The sequence below is a fragment of the Aotus nancymaae genome, unplaced genomic scaffold (assembly GCF_030222135.1).
Source record: "Aotus nancymaae isolate 86718 unplaced genomic scaffold, 86718_ANA_hifiasm-v0.15.2.pri h1tg000030l, whole genome shotgun sequence".
Taxonomy (NCBI): Eukaryota; Metazoa; Chordata; class Mammalia; order Primates; family Aotidae; genus Aotus; species Aotus nancymaae.
In genome coordinates this window covers 2,714,494-2,730,039 of record NW_026988443.1, presented here as the reverse complement: position 1 = coordinate 2,730,039, position 15,546 = coordinate 2,714,494, and the positions used below count along the sequence as shown (strand labels likewise).

The 15,546-nt window shown below is 45.2% G+C and overlaps 1 protein-coding gene across 23 annotated transcripts in view; it reads left to right on the top strand.

The window, feature by feature from the left end:
* The window catches only part of LOC110568866 (ATP-binding cassette sub-family C member 11-like), a 92,457-nt gene that overhangs the window by 52,645 nt on the left and 24,266 nt on the right, over nt 1-15,546 (top strand). For 11 of the 23 annotated variants that reach the window (XR_010344806.1, XR_010344805.1, XR_010344819.1 and 8 more), the window contains exon 1: nt 14,650-14,818. The gene's annotated coding sequence lies outside the window, so the exon portion shown is untranslated. Of the gene's footprint in view, nt 1-5,143; nt 5,186-6,578; nt 6,696-7,468; nt 7,774-8,841; nt 8,932-11,124; nt 11,229-12,400; nt 12,599-14,649; nt 14,819-15,546 lie in introns of those variants that run through there. The other 12 variants (XR_010344812.1, XR_010344810.1, XR_010344809.1 and 9 more) reach the window with 6 other exon arrangements.

The following is a 15,546-nucleotide window of genomic DNA, read 5'->3' as shown; positions in this document are numbered from 1 at the left end:
CTCCCACAATACTAGGATTGCCATATGAGCCACTGTGCTCGGCCTGGAAGCATCATTCCTAAAACACATTTCTAAAATGTCGATATTAAATGCTGCCAAGTGTCATCTCTGTTCAAAAAGGCAAAAGAAAAAAAACAACTGAATGTGACTTCTGATAAGCTGCTTTTTCTAGGGATACTTTATTCTAGCCTGTTTCCTTCCTAGTTTCTTGATCTAAGCATTTGCTAAAACCAACTTCATTTTGCCCTATTCAGAGTAGATTTTGCTCTGTTGTCTTTCTGCTTTTCTTCTAAAATTTAAAGTGTAGTTTTTGCTCTTTAAATCATTGTGTCATTCTCCAGGGCATATCCCAAGGGTAAGTGTAGGGGACCCGGTCTTATTTCATTTAAAATGCCAAATTCCTTACCCTAGAATATCTGCCTCCTTATAACCCAGTAGTCTTCATTTTCTCTTTCCGTCTAGTTCAGATAGGAATCTCCGAAACGTGAATATTACTTTTGTTTGTTTGAGACAGGGTCTCACCTTGTCACCCAGGCTGAAGTCCAGTGGTGCGAACATGGCTCACTGCAGTCTCAACCTCCTGGGCTTAAACAGTTCACTGATCCTCCCACCTCAGCCTCCTGAGTAGCTGGCATGCCCACACACCTGGCTGATTTTTAAAAAAGTTTGTAGAAATGAGGTCTTGTCATGTCACCCAGACTGGTCTGGAACTCCTAGGCTCAAGTGTTTCTCCCATCTCGGCCTCCCAAAGCACTGAGATTACAGGCGGGAGCAACCGTGCCCAGCTGAATATTAAAAACATCACTACACATCACTAAATATCAAAGAGTGAAGTTGAAATATTAGTTAGGGAGATGTCCTCCCAAAGGGCTGAGATTACAGGTGTGAGCCACCATGGCTGGCTGAGTATTTAAAACATCACTAAATTTAAAATAGTGAAGTTGAAATATTAGTGGAGGTAGACTGTTACACATGAAACACCTCAGAATATGTTGCTGGTTTTCTGCGCCACTTAGGTTTTCCCTCTGTTTCTGTTGAAAGAAACACGCTCAAAAAGTGTCTGCTTTCATTTTCTCTACGTGTGCCCTTTAAGACTCAGCATTAGAAAAGAAAGGGGCCAGAAGGAATAACCAATCTATTATCCTAATGTAACAGATGAGGAAACAGATTTTGTGAGAGAAGAAAAGAGTCCTCTAAAGTCACACAGCTAGTAAATGTCAAAGGCAAAAGTGAAATGAGGTCTCTAGATTTCTAGTGCAGGGAAGGAATGAGTGAGGGAAGGAATAACCATTTCTAGTGAGGGAAGGAATAACCTTCCCTGTTATTCCAAGCTGTTTGGGACTATACGGGTAAAGAAATCAAAAGTTAGGAGGAAAGAAGTCAAATGAAAAAGTGTCAAGAAAGTTTCTCTCTTTACCTGACATGGTCAGAGAAGAAGAAACATCAACTATAGATACAAGGGATGAATAGACGATCCTAGCGGATGTCTGCGTGACTGAAGCCAAGGAGTGCGTGTGTTCAGTATAAAGGCTACTGGTCACACTGCTCACCGGCCACTTGTGATGATACATATCTACCCCAAGATTCTACCAGGTGGCAGTAGGCTTGGTGAGAGAATGATGTCACAAAGCAGGCAGTTGAAAGGTGTGCAATAGCCAATAGGGAGGCCAGGTTCCTAAGAAGATGGGATTGGCTGGCAGAGGTGGTAGGAAAGCTGAAACAGTACTAAGGGGCTGAGTTCCAGGGAGGTGAAATCCTGCAAGATCATCTCAGTGTTTCTTATACATGTTCACTAATATCATTGACTAATATTTATATTTTATATGTCATATTTCATATTATGTAATACTCCTATACATTTATAGTTGTATAGTACACACACAACATCCTTGTACAGAAAGGAAAGGGACATCTGAGCAATTACAGATGTTCTAAAAGCATTTCAGTGAATCTGATTAATGAATTACTGCTGCTTTTAAGAGCCAAAGGAAGAGATTAAAGAGCCCTCTTTTGTACCTTCGCTGAAGAACAAAGTTTGTTGACTGCCCCTTGTAGGAAATGATGTGGTCCAAAGCTCCTCTCTTTTAATTTCTTCTCCTTGAATCTTACCTTCCTTGGGCTGGACCAGGCTGGGCCAGGTTGGACTTGGATCTCTCTTCTGCTCTTTTTTTTCCCCCTTCATTTTAGGCATTATTTCTGTGCCAAGCCTTGATCTTGCATTTTTACACCCATGGATATGACTTCCTTTGAACTTTCAGAGCAGGAGTCTTCTTTTCAGTGTCCTGACACTTGGAAAAGGGACTCTGCTCATGAGAAGCAAAGACCAGAGAGGTAGAAGACAAGGCTGACTGCAGACCTTCCCTCTTCTAGCTTTAGGTCACAATTCTTTTGCCCATCGTTTGCTACCTCTGGCTCCTTGGGCCACACAGACATCCTGCCATCCTGCTCTTTTATACGTGAGAGGCATTCACGGTACTTTTTTTCTTCTCACTTAAGAGGATCCAGTGTGGCCGTTACTTATAGCCTCCTCTCCCTTGTAAACAGCCACTATGGAATCTTGGGCCTTTAGAATTCCCTGTCGGCCATGCTTGGGTGCAAAGGCCAGACAAAATGAAGAGTTGAATTTAGTGGAGAATAGGAAAGAGGCCAGGTGAGGGTACAGGAACAAAGAGATTTGTGTGGACTTTTTGGTTTCTGTGAGAAACAATTACACACCCTTATTTTGTATTAACAGAACAGACAATTCAATATTTTTTATGTAGTTAGATAGTCCAGAAACTTCCACGACTTTTGTACACTGAAGAAAATAATCATAACATATCTTTTCCATTTCGTTTTATGTCATATTGCCTCATTTATATCATTCATTAGTATGTTTATAGAATGTAGATTGCTTTTATTTTATTATTTTTATTTTATTTATTTTTTTTTTTTTGAGACAGCGTTTCATGCTTGTCGCCCGGGTGGAGTGCAGTGGCATCATCTTGGCTAACTGGAAGCTCCACCTCCTGGGTTCAAGTGATTCTCTTGCCTCAACCTCTTGAGTAGGTGGGAGTATAGGTGCAGGCCACCATGCCTGACTAATTTTTATATTTTGACTAAAGGCAGGGCATCGCCACGTTGGCCAGACTGGTCTCAAACTCCTAACCTCATGTGATCTGGCCCCCTCAGCTTCCCAAAGTGCTGGGATTATAGGTGTTGGCCACTGTACCCAGCCCGTAGATTGCTTTTCAATGCCCTGGTTTTACTACATGCTTTTTCCTTGTCATTTTTAAAGAATACAACATTGGAAGACAAACTGCACGTTTTTCTTGTACTGGTTGTTTATTTTGAAACATCATGAACTATCTTGCCCTCATAGCTTTTGTGGAGGAAATCAAAGTGGGGTGTGTGAAAAAGGCACTGTGGTGAGTTGTGCTTGTGCTCCAGCAAGGAAAGCGATGGCTGCAGTCAGCCCAAGTTGACGTGGATTGCCCTGGTTTTTATTTTCCTAGTTAGTGCTTCTCTCACTAATTTCTCTTATAACTGTGATAAAATGAGTTAGGTCTAGGTTGCTGGTGATTTCTGTGTGGAATTAACTGGTTTAGGGGAGGAAATCTATAAATATAATTACTTTTCTTGGTAGTAAGCGTTTAGAGATACCTGAATTGATCTTTTTTTTTTTTTATTCCCCTTGAGATGGAGTCTCACTCTATCGCCCAGGCTAGAGGGCAGTGGTGCAATCTTGGCTCACTGCAATCTCGGCCTCCAGGGTTCAAGCAATTCTCCTGCCTCAGACTCCGGAGTAGCTAGGATTACAAGTGAATGCAACCAGCTAATATTTGTACTTTTAGTAGAGGTGGGGTTTCACCATGCTTGCCAGGCTGGTCTGGAACTCCTGGCCTCAGGTGATCCGCCCACCTTGCCTCTCAAAGTGCTGGGATTACAGGCGTGAGCCAACATGTCTGGTCCTGAATAGATCTACTGAGGGACTTTTCTAGTGTGAGTGAGAAGGTACAGAGTGCCAAGAGCCCACAAGAGGATAAACTCAAGATGGGACCTCTGAAAATAAGTATTGCATTTATAGACCTATTTTCTCATCTCTTCCAATAATGCTTCTAGTATTATGAGATAGGAATTTTTTCCATGATCGTATGTGGGTGGGTGATGCTTATCTGAGAAGAAATTCAGAAAGGGCTGGCAGCATAGAGATAGGCTTAAACTATACAAGGTTTTGAAGTTTTATTTTCTCCTTGCAGCTTAGTTTCGTAGCTCAGATAGCCTGCTTCCATGCTTGTATGTAATGTGAGACTAGTACACACTAAGTATCTGCAAGCCAGACTAGTGTCTGTTTTCTCTCTGTTCCAGTGGAAGTCAAGGGAATCCATAGCTACTACAGATTATACTGGTGGTATAAGGTGGGAGGAGTATAGTAAGATTATTTCTGATAGCAATAAAATGTTTACTTATTAAAATATTCAGTTCTAACATTCAATTCTAGTTAGGCAAATGCCTATTATAGGTTGACCTTTCTTAGTCCCCAGCCTCTATAATGATACTCTGTCCGTAGTTCCAGCCACTTAACAATCGCCTTCAGTCTTAATATCATCTTAACCTCTAAACTAAATCTTAAATGTAGGATGACGATCCTAAAAAGCTTGAGCACAATGCTCTGGAACTTAGCATTAAGTCCTACCATGACCTAAAGCCTCAGTTTTTATAGTTAGGGCTTTGTCTTGTTTCAGAGACCTAGTCCCTGCATTTTGCACCCATCAGGATGACTGGTACTTGGTGTAAGGTAACCAGTCCTTCTACCCGTTAGGCCTTTCCTACTCTCTGCATAGTCTCTTTCTGGTCTTATTGAAGACTGGCATCCCTCAAACTACAATATGGTATCCAGGGCCCTAGCAGATACTGGTAGACTTGTCAGCATCAACTGCTTAGCTGTTTGGTGCTCTAATTATGCCTTGCTCCTGTGATTTCCATCCCAGAGTACTATACACTTGTGAAGGCATTCTTCTACCTCATGTTGGACTCAGTCCTATCTAAAGACCTACTCTTTGTCAGTTCCCATTCTTTGTAAAAACCCTATTGTGCCTAGGTCTGGGTTTTGTTGTGTCAATTGTAACTGAGTTTGTTCTCACCCCAGTGTTGTGTCTTTTAGCAAACTGAAAGTGAAGGAGGTCGGAAACCACATCCCTGAAAGGTAACATGTCTTGGGCCCTCGGCAAGGCCTTTCCAGCTCGTGGCTTCTGGGTGTGGGCTTCATCTTTTGTGGTCCCTGCGTCTCACTTTTGCTGTCACAGGCTTGTCTTGTCTGCCCCTTGCTTTGAGGCTTTGACCCTCTTCGTCACCGCTGTAGCTGAAAGGGGCAATGTGTGTGATGTCCTTTGATTTCTCCTTAGTTCTGGCCAGTGCTCTTAGGTAAAATATGGAAGGTTTGCTTTAAGGCGGGACTGTTACTTTTGGGGACACTCCTTAATTCCCAAAATAGAACCTCCTCAATTCCTTGTTACTTGACACGGGAAGTGTAATGATTTGAGTTAGGAACCCAGCAGTAGTAGCGCCTGTGATCTCACATGGAAAGTTGGTTTGTATTGTTTTCCGAAATCACAAAGAGCATATGTTGTTAGGTCCTAACAGGCCTCATTGGAGAGATGTTCCTTTATACGTACAAATGATTAAGTTTGAGACTTTGCACGTATGTGCAGTGAACTGCACTCAAAAGGTCCAGCACCTTAATTACACAGAACAGATGTTCCAAAACATCTGCTGAATTAGTCATTGCCATCAAGTAGAAGCGTTCCATAAATGCAAGCACTATCCAACATTAGATATTTATTGGAATCATCATGGTTTTTATCATTGTTCACCAGTTTACTGGTTCTGTGGCCTTAGGTAACTTGTTCATCCTCTCTGAAGCTGTAGAATAATAATAGAACCAACCTCATAGGATTGTCGTCTCATAGGATTCCGTGAGTTTGTACATATAAAGCATGTAGGCATTGGGTAGTGGTTAACACTTGTAAGCTGTACAACTGGTGTTAGTTTCCGTTAGGCCTTGAGATCCACTGTCCTCCTGCACTTGATGGACAGCTAAAGGATCTCCCTGTTTGTCTCAGGAAAATCAGCGTAAACACCCCTAACTTACTGTTAGCCATACATGGCTCCAAGTACATTACTTACATTGGCTTGGCCAGTCCTCTAACATCCCTCTTGTGTGGCAGGTTCTGTTATTGTCCCCATTGTCACAAAGGAGGAAACGGAGGTAAGGAAAGGTAACTTGTACAAGGTCATGTGATTGCTAGGTGCTGGAGCCTGAATTGGGACACAGTGTCTAGCTGCAGAGTCCAGGTCTTCAACCCTGGCACTCACCTGCCTCACTACGGAGCCATGCACTAAGGCCTAGCTTGGTTCCTTTCTGTATATTCTGAGCACCTGCTGTATGCAAAGCCCAGTTTCCTCAAACATTTTCATAGAAGCATAAAACAAAACGGTCCATTTGAGAGTGTAGATGGAAGTAGTTTCTGAGATAAGGATTTACAGGTAGTTGCTTAAATATATTTTAATTAAACTAAATTTATTTATTTATTTTTGAGTTTCCCTTTTGTTGCCCAGGCTGGAATGCAATAGCGGGATCTCAGCTCACTGCAACCTCTGCCTCCTGGATTCAAGTGATTCTCTTGCCTCAGCCTCCCAAGTAGCTGGGACTACAGGTGTGTGCCACCTCACTTGGCTAACTTTTGTATTTTTAGTAGAGACAGGGTTTTACTGTGTTGGCCCGGCTGGTCTCAAAACTCCTGACCTCAGGTGATCTGCCTGCCTTGGCCTCCCAAAGTGCTGGGATTACAGGCATGAGCCACAGCCCCCAGCCAACATTTTATTTTTACAATTTTTTTTTAAGACAGGGTTTCACCACATTGGTCAGGCTGGTCTCGATCTCCTGACCTCGGGTAATCCCCCTGCCTCGGCCTCCTAAAGTGCTGGAATTACAGGCATGAGCCACCACACCAAGCCTTGTAACTTTATTTAATTCTCACTGGTATAGCATTCCAATATCTGAATATACCAGAATGTTTTTCTCCAGGATCAACAGTTGTTTCTTATTTTTCAGTTTTACAAAAAAATACTTCAGTATACATCTTTCTACATGTATCTTTGTACACATGTTTGAGAGTTTTTTCAGGTGGAGTTTTAGGAGTCAGATCATTGGTTCATAATTGTTCAAAAATCTTCCATGCTACTGGATCAGTCAAATTTTTCTCCAAAGTAGTTGTACCAATGTACAATCCTCCTGATAGTTAATGAGAGTTCCTTTTACCTTGGATCATCATCAACACTTGGAGTGGTACAACTTTTAAATGTCTGCTAATCTATTGGTATAAAATAATATGTTATTGTGATTTAAATTTACATTTTCCTGGTGAATAATAAAATTGGACATCTTTCCATGTGCTTACTGAACCCTTTCTTTCTTCTGACTGTCCAGTACTTAGAATTCTGTGACCAGATCATTTTGTTGGAAAATGGGAAAATCTGTGAAAATGGAACTCACAGTGAGTTAATACAGAAAAAGGGGCAATACGCCCAACTTATCCAGAAGATGCTCAAGGAAGCCGCATGGGTGAGTCCCGCCCCGCCACCCTCACTCCCCACGGTGGACGTGCCTGCACTCAGGGCCTGTGCTCTCTCCCCAGAACATGTTGCAGGACACAGCAAAGATAGCAGAGAAGCCACAGGTGGAAAGTCAGGCTCTGGCCACCTCCCAGGAAGAGTCTGTCAATGGAAATGCTGGTAATGGTGCAGTGGGAGACAGGGCGGGAATGTCTGCATACCTGCCTGGGTCCTCCCGAGGTCCCAGTGTTTCGTCTTCCACCCCAGACTGGGCCATGTCCTTCAGTGTCTGAGGCCCTAAGCATTCACATACACAGGTTCTGGATCCAAGTAGTTGAGGGCCATGCGGTGTAGACTGGTGGGCGCAGCCTGCCGAGTAGCTGGGATTACAGGCACGTGTCACCATGTCTGGCCAATTTTTGTGTTTTTAGTGGAGACAGGGTTTCACATGTTGGCCAGGTTGCTTTCGAATTCATGATCTCAAGTAATCCACCCGTCTTGGCCTCCCAAAGTGCTGGGATTATAGGCGTGAGCCACCACTCCTGGCTCAGGAAGAAAACCTGCTCCAAAAATTTCCATCCTGGTGTAATTTCCCTTAGGATTAAAATTCCAGCAAAAGAGCACTCTTGCAAATATTGGGGTGTTGTTATTAGAAGGGAGAATACTAGGCAGCAACAGCAGACGGTCACTGTTGTTCTGGTTGTTGCTATGATTATCATCAGAAACATCTATGGGCATCTCCAGGTACTGGTTTTCAGGCCAAGCTCAAGGCCAAGAGTCTACCTGGGCTGGTGTGAGGGCTGTTTTCTGAGGCATTGTCTCAGAACCATATGGTTGCAGGGCATCTTAGCAACCCTCTCAGCTTTCCATCTTTTTAGATGAGGAAGCAGAGAGGCTAAGTGATTTGCCTGAGATTGCCCCGTGTCATGGTGACGGTTCTGGGACTCAGGTTTTCTGGTCCCAGGTGGTTTTCTTCATTCTTCCCTGCATTTCTCTCAGCCCATCACACACGTGAGACCCCACAGTCCTTCCAGAGTTTATGGAATGGCTAGGAATGGATCCCTTTCCAGGCTCTGGAGCCCAGGTCAAAGGTCTCTTTCAGCAGAGTCTTCCATGAAAAACCTTAGATATAGATGGGGTCCTGAAGCTGGAAGGTGAAGAAGCTGGCACAGGATCGAAGCCTGGGACAGAAGGAAGGAGATCATGTGATTGGCAGGTGTAATTTTCTCTTCTTCTACCCTGACCCAGTGCTGGAGCATCAGCTCACAAAGGAGGAGGAGATGAAAGAAGGCTCCTTGAGTTGGAGGGTCTACCACCATTACATCCAGGCAGCTGGAGGTACGGTCCCCATGCCAGCCCAGGGCTCTCTCTTGGAGTAGCCCTAACCTCCAAACTGGGTCAGATTGGAGCATGTGAGGTCATGTGAAGTAGACAGGTCTGGAGGAGCCATGGCGTTTATTGGCCTAACTTGCATAAGCCAAACTCTACTGTTACAGCAACTCTACCACCAAAGTTAAGGTTGGAAGTTATATTTTCATGTACATACTTTATTTCTGTGTTTTTCTATTTTTTCTAAAAGAATAGAATAGAGATGGGGTCTTGCTATGTTGACCAGGCTGGTCTTGAACTTGTATCCTCAAGCAGTCCTCCCATCTCGGCTTCCCAAATGCTGGGATTACGGGCATGAGCCACCACAGCCTGCCTCATTATTTTAGTGTTTTTCAAACTCTAGGCTCTGCTTCCCTAATGTGTTTTACAATCAGCTGAGTTTATCATGAGCAGCACTGAAAGACATGAGATAGAATTGGATAGAAAATAGCAGCCACATTGCATAAGGTCACAGTGATGAGACTGTTATTTTGGTGTGACTTAAAATTTCTTAATGTTTATTTCTTAAGGCGGGCAGAAGGCAATTAGAAGTTCAAAGCTACTGCCTTATTACGTGGTAGTCAGTATATGGTGCTGTACTTATCAAGTAATATAAGAGATTTTTGAGAGTAATTTTGACTCCATGAAACTCATTACTCGTTGTTGACATTGGAAGCTGACCCTTGTGTAAGATGTGTCTCCTGTCTGCATGCCTGGGGGAGGAAGAGGTAGGCTGCGTACACAGGACACCATCCCCATCCCATCCACCGTGGGTATCCTGTAAGGAATAACCCAGGTCCCGCCCAGAGCAGGGAACAACAAATGCTTCTGAAATGCATGAATGGATCTGTGTTTTTACAAAGAGCCGACTATGTTCCAGGCACTGTGCCAAGCTCTGGAGGGGAGAGGGTATAAAGTCATCTAAGAACCAACCCTGGAATCTAGCTGGAGAATTAAGACATTACTTCCATCAGATGGTGAGAGAGATCTCTGTGGCCAGGGAATCTCAAATCTTATCAAAGAAGACATAGCCCTTGAAGACGGGGTAGAATTTGGGGAAAGACTGTGGGCCGGGACATGTGAGTACGAATAGGTGAGAGGAGTGCTAGAGCAGGAGGCAGTGCTGGGAGATGGAGTGCACCCTGCCTTATCCCACCCTTGACTGCTGCGAAGCCCAGCTCTGCCACTCACCAACCCTGCGACTTTGGGCAACTAGTTCCCCTCTCAGATTCACTTTCCTCATTGTTTTAGCCTATTTATGCTGCTGTAACAAAATATATTAGACTGGGTAGTTTATAAAGAACAGAAATTTATTTCTCACTGTTCCAGAGGCTGCAAAGTCCAAGATCAAGGTGCCTGTCAATTCAGTGTCTGGTAAGGGCTCGGTGTCTACTTCCAAGATGGCGCCTTGAACACTGCGTCCTCCAACCCTAGAGGGGATAACTGTTGGATCCTCACATGGTGGAAGGGACCCAAAACCAGGGAGGCAGCTCTCCGAAGCCTCTTTAAGGGCATTAATCCCACTCATGAGGGCTCATCCTCATGGTCATCACCTCCTAGAGGCCTCACTTTCTAAAACCATTGTCTTGGAAATTTGGTTTCAACATATGAATTTTGGAGGGATACATACATTCGAACACTAGCACTGGTGAAAATTGGGACAGGAATTACTAATTCAGAAATAATGCATATATTTAATACTATTCCTGGCATTTAGAACATAATAGTACATAGTACATAGCACATAAAAGGTAGCTGTTATTATTATTTATAAAACTCAACCTGCAGGACCTGCATAAGGTGAACTAACTTCTCTAGATTACTGCCCTGTGCCAGGCACGGGCTGAGTGCTTGACACATATTATCTCATGTCATCTTCGGTGTGGCTCTGTAGCTGGTAAGGTTATCACTGTTTCATAAAGAAGTGGCACGTTGCTGACATTTGGTGCCTTGTCCAAGGTCACACAGTTTGGAAGTGGTGGAACCAGGAGTTGAACCCAAGACTCTCTGATTTTGCAGCCCAGCTCTTCCCATTCCTCCAAGGTGTCCATGGTAAATGGGGCTCAGGGGTTTCCAAACATTCAGTGATGGTCAAGCAGCTGAGTCAGCAGTTGCCTTGCACCTGTTTGTGGCAACTGTACATCACCACTGTCTCCCTTCCAGGTTACATGGTCTCTTTCATAGTTTTCTTCTTGTTGGTGATGATCGTCTTCCTCATTACCTTCAGCTTCTGGTGGCTGAGCTATTGGTTGGAGCAGGGCTCAGGGGTGAGTGCCATGAGGTGGGTGGGCTGTGTTTCTGTGGGCTTGAGTGACGTCGGGTGACTTCTTGCTCCCTGGGTACTACAAGAGCCAGAGCATGGCTTGGGACCCACGTGGTAAGCCAAGAACTGAGTCAACAGACAGTGTTCTAGAGAGAACCGTGGGGAACCAGGACTTCAGGATTCCCCTGGCACAGGCCTCCTGGCTTTGTAGAATGGGTGGTCACCTGTGCAGTCTTACTAGAAAACCAAGAGATTTATATCCCCAGACAATGCCCCAAGAATCTTTCCATTCCACTGTAGTAATTGTCTCCTTTAGCTCCAGGCTGGCCTCCACGCTACAGTTTATTTAAAAGATACTTCTGGTCTTATGAGCTGGGAGCCACCACAGGCCACACTCGATGTCAGGTTATTTCACTAATCTGCCCACCCACATTCAGAGGCAGGTACCACTGTCTCCATTTTCCCAAGGGGATCCTGTGTCTAGAGAGGATGAAGAACCTGCCCTAGGACAGGACGGGGCCAGGACTTGAACTTGGTGCTCTGAATCAAAGCCATGCTTTGCCCACAAAGCTCCACGTGGTTAACTTCTGGGGTGTGTACCAGGAGATCTGGGTCAGGAAAGCAGAAGCCACTCAAAGTATTTAGAGCTTCCGAGGATTTAATCTAGGGATTCAGAGGCTCACACAACCATTGGAGGGGAAGTGGCCGTCGGTGATCTCAGCTGAACTGAAGTGGGTAATTCTCAGGACGCCTTCCAGCCTCTGGAAAAACTCCACACCCCACTCTCCTGCCCAGAGTTGCCACTGAGCATGTTGGCTTCTCCTTTTCTGCCTTTCTGTTTCCCTGTGGGTGTCTCTCCTTGGCAGAATCGAACCTGAAACCATGCTGGCAGGGGTTCCGGGAAATCTAGTTCCCAAGCTTCCCACTACATCACAGCAGAGCAGGTGGAAGGCCTGGCTGCTGCAGGGTCCACGGGGCAGACTCGGAGGGCCTAACGCAGGGCAGGGCTACGGGAACAGAGGGCAGAGTGGCCAAGGGGCTGAGAAAGGAGGTTTGGGCAAACAGCTTCACCTTCTACCAGCCACAGGGTCTCACGTGGCCCCAGGGAGAAGGCTTTTCCTGCCACTGAATATCCCCCTGGAGACCTGCACTCTGACCCCCTGTTCTTTCTTGAAGACCAACAGCAGCCGAGAGAGCAATGGAACCACGGCAGACCCGGGCGACCTGTTGGACAATCCTCAGCTGTCCTTCTACCAGCTGATATACGGGCTCAGCACCCTGCTTCTCATCTGCGTGGGGGTCTGCTCCTCAGGGATTTTCACCAAGGTCACGAGGAAGGCATCCAGCACCCTGCACAACAAGCTCTTCAACAAGGTATGGGCCTGGCGCTGGGCGAGGCCAAAGGCAGAGCTCCGAACTTTCCCAGCTTCATTTTTTCAATGTTTTTTTATTTTTTGGAGCTCTGTAGCCCAGGCTGGAGTGCAGTGGCTCAGTTTCCACTCACAGCAACCTTTGCCTCCCAGGCTTAAACGATCCTCCTCCCTCAGCCTCCCAAGTTGCTGGGAATACAGGCACATGCCACTAGGCCTAATTTTTGTATTTTTTGTAGAGACTGGGTTTCACCATGTTGCGCGAGCTGGTCTCAGACTCCTGGGTTCAAGTGATCCATCCATCTTGGCCCCCCAAAGTGCTGGGATTAGATGCATGAGCCACCGCACCCAGCTGATTTTTTTTTAATTAGTAGACTTTAGTTTAATTATTTATTTATCTGTAGAGATGGGGGTCTTGCTATGTTGCCCAGGCTGGTCTCAAACTCCTAGACTAAAGCAGTCCTCCTACCTTGGCCTCCTAAGTAGCTGGGATTATAGGTGTGAGCCACTGTGCCCAGCCAGCTTTATTTTTTGAGGACTTTTGGTTTACAGAAAAACTGAGATTAAAGAAAGTACAGAGAGTTCTCATATACCTGTCTATCACCCAGGCTGGAGTACAGCGGTGTGATGACAGCTTACTGCAGCCTTGACCTCCTGGGCTGAAGTAGTCCTCCCACCTTAGCCTCCCAAGTAGCTAGGACCACAGGCGCACACCACTGTGCCTGGTTAATTTTTATATTTTTTGTAGAGATGGGTCTTGCCATATTGCCCAGGCTGGTCTTGAACTCCTGGGCTCAAACCATCTGCCAGTCTCAGCTTCCTAGAGTGCTGGGATTACAGTTGTGAACCACTGCACCTGGCCCACGCATTTCTGCTCTTCTTAACATCTTGCATTAATGTGGGACGTTTGTTACAATTGATGAGTCAGTATTGATACATTATTATTATTAATTATTATTGAATGTCTATGGTTTACATTATGATGTATTCCTTGTGCTGTGCATTCTATGGGTTTTGATAAATGTATAATGACATGTATCCATGGTACAGAATAGTTCCCCTGCCCTAAGAAAAAACCCTGTGCCCCACTCTTCATCCCTTCCTCCCTCCCCTCAAACTCCTGGGAACCACTGATCTTTTTTACTCCCTTCATAGCTCTGCCTTTTCCAAGATGTTGTAGTTGTAGCTGAGTGAAGCGGGTCGCTAGGTGGGGAGGGAGTGAGGAAGGTGCAGCGGAGCTTTCCCACTGCTGGAAGTGTGATTCTATAGAGCTTAGTGTCCCTTGCTGGCGGGTCGGGAACACATCAATGCTGGCCTCCACTGGGTGAGCACGATCACATATAGAGTTGCTTGTGATTGCCCCGAGTTCTCTTTGAAGTGGATATTACCCTCATTTTACATATGAGGAAACTGTAATCTCACATGTGTTAAAGTTGAAATATGTGTTTGGTTTGAATACTGAATTGTCAGCTGGGCATGGTGGCTTATGCCCGGAATTCCAGCATTTTGGGAAACCTGAGGTGAGTGGATCGCTTGAGCTCAGGAGTTCAGGACCAGCCTGGGCAATGTGGCAAAATCTCTTTTCAACTAAAAAAACAAAAATTAGCCAGACATGAGGGCTTGCGCCTGTAGTCCCAGCTACGTGGGGGACTGAGTTGGGAGGATTGCTTGAGCCATGGCGGCGGAGGTTGCAGTGATCCAAGATCGTACCACTGCACTCCAACCTGGGAGACAGTGAGACCCTATCTCATAAAAAAAAGAAAAAGAAGACCAAATTGTCTGTGGTATCACACTACTTCTTGGAAATGTCATTTTTCTTTCTCACTTATTAAGTGTTACTACATGCCAGGTTCTGTAGTGGGCATGGGGCTTACCTTAGGGAATTCACAGTGCAGGCAGAGTTTGGGCCATCAGGGTGTATAGTCTAATGGGGAAGGCAAACAAGAAAACAGGCCATTGTCATAGATATGTGAAGTTTATCACGGGCTGGGGCACACAGGGCCATGAGAACCTAAGAGGCACCTTGTCTTAGCTTGAAGGCAATTGAAGGAAGTGGGGAGCGTTCAGAAAGACTTCGCTTCTTGAAGGAGGAATCAGATTTAGCCAGCTCAAGACCAGGAGGCTGAAGGTGAACAAAAGCAGAGCGCTTCTGGGAGACGAATGGAGTTGTGGAAGACTGGATCTCAGAGGTGGCAGTTGGTGTTCTGATTCGGAGACTCAGGAGGTGAGGAGTCGCCCATGGTTCCTTGTAGACCGAATGCAAATTGTGTTGCCATTAAGTGTTTTAACTTTGGGAGGTGAGACAAAGCTTTTCTCCACCTCTCAGATAAAGCTTGGCAGAACCGGAAAGCAGGAGGGGAAATTGTACCTGAGCCCTGATGCTTTCCCACCTGGCCTCTGGGGGTGGTCCTCAGCCCTCCAGGTGGTCTCTGAGTTTCTTCTGACAGCACCCTCCAAGATTCTAGAAATATCCAGTGCCCGTGCCTCCAAATGATGTTTTGTATTGCAATTTTGAGAAAAGTTTAAGTCTCTTTCCATGAGAACGTGTTTTGTATTTAAAATATTTTCCTTTTTCCAGTCCTTTCGTAGCTTTTTAAACTTTAAATTTGTCTTTGTAGTTTTAAAGAATCACAAGTAAAGGTCAAATCTGAAAAAAATTCACTCATCTCCAAGCACAACAGAAAACAACGAAGCAAAACAAACAAAGAAGGACAGCCCCAGATCATTTTGATACTTAGAAGACAATCAGAAACCCTTTTCCCTTTGTCACCACCATTGGTCCCTCATCCAGAGTGATGCCGGGCTTCCCCAAAGGCAGCTTCCTCACCCACAGTGGAGCTGAGGGCTGCTCCTGTGTCTCCTCCATGTCCCCTGTGCCCTGCACCCACAAGGCGTGCCAGAGTCCTTGAGGGGTGACCCTTTTGCCTTGAGTGATTCCTCTGATTGATCGTG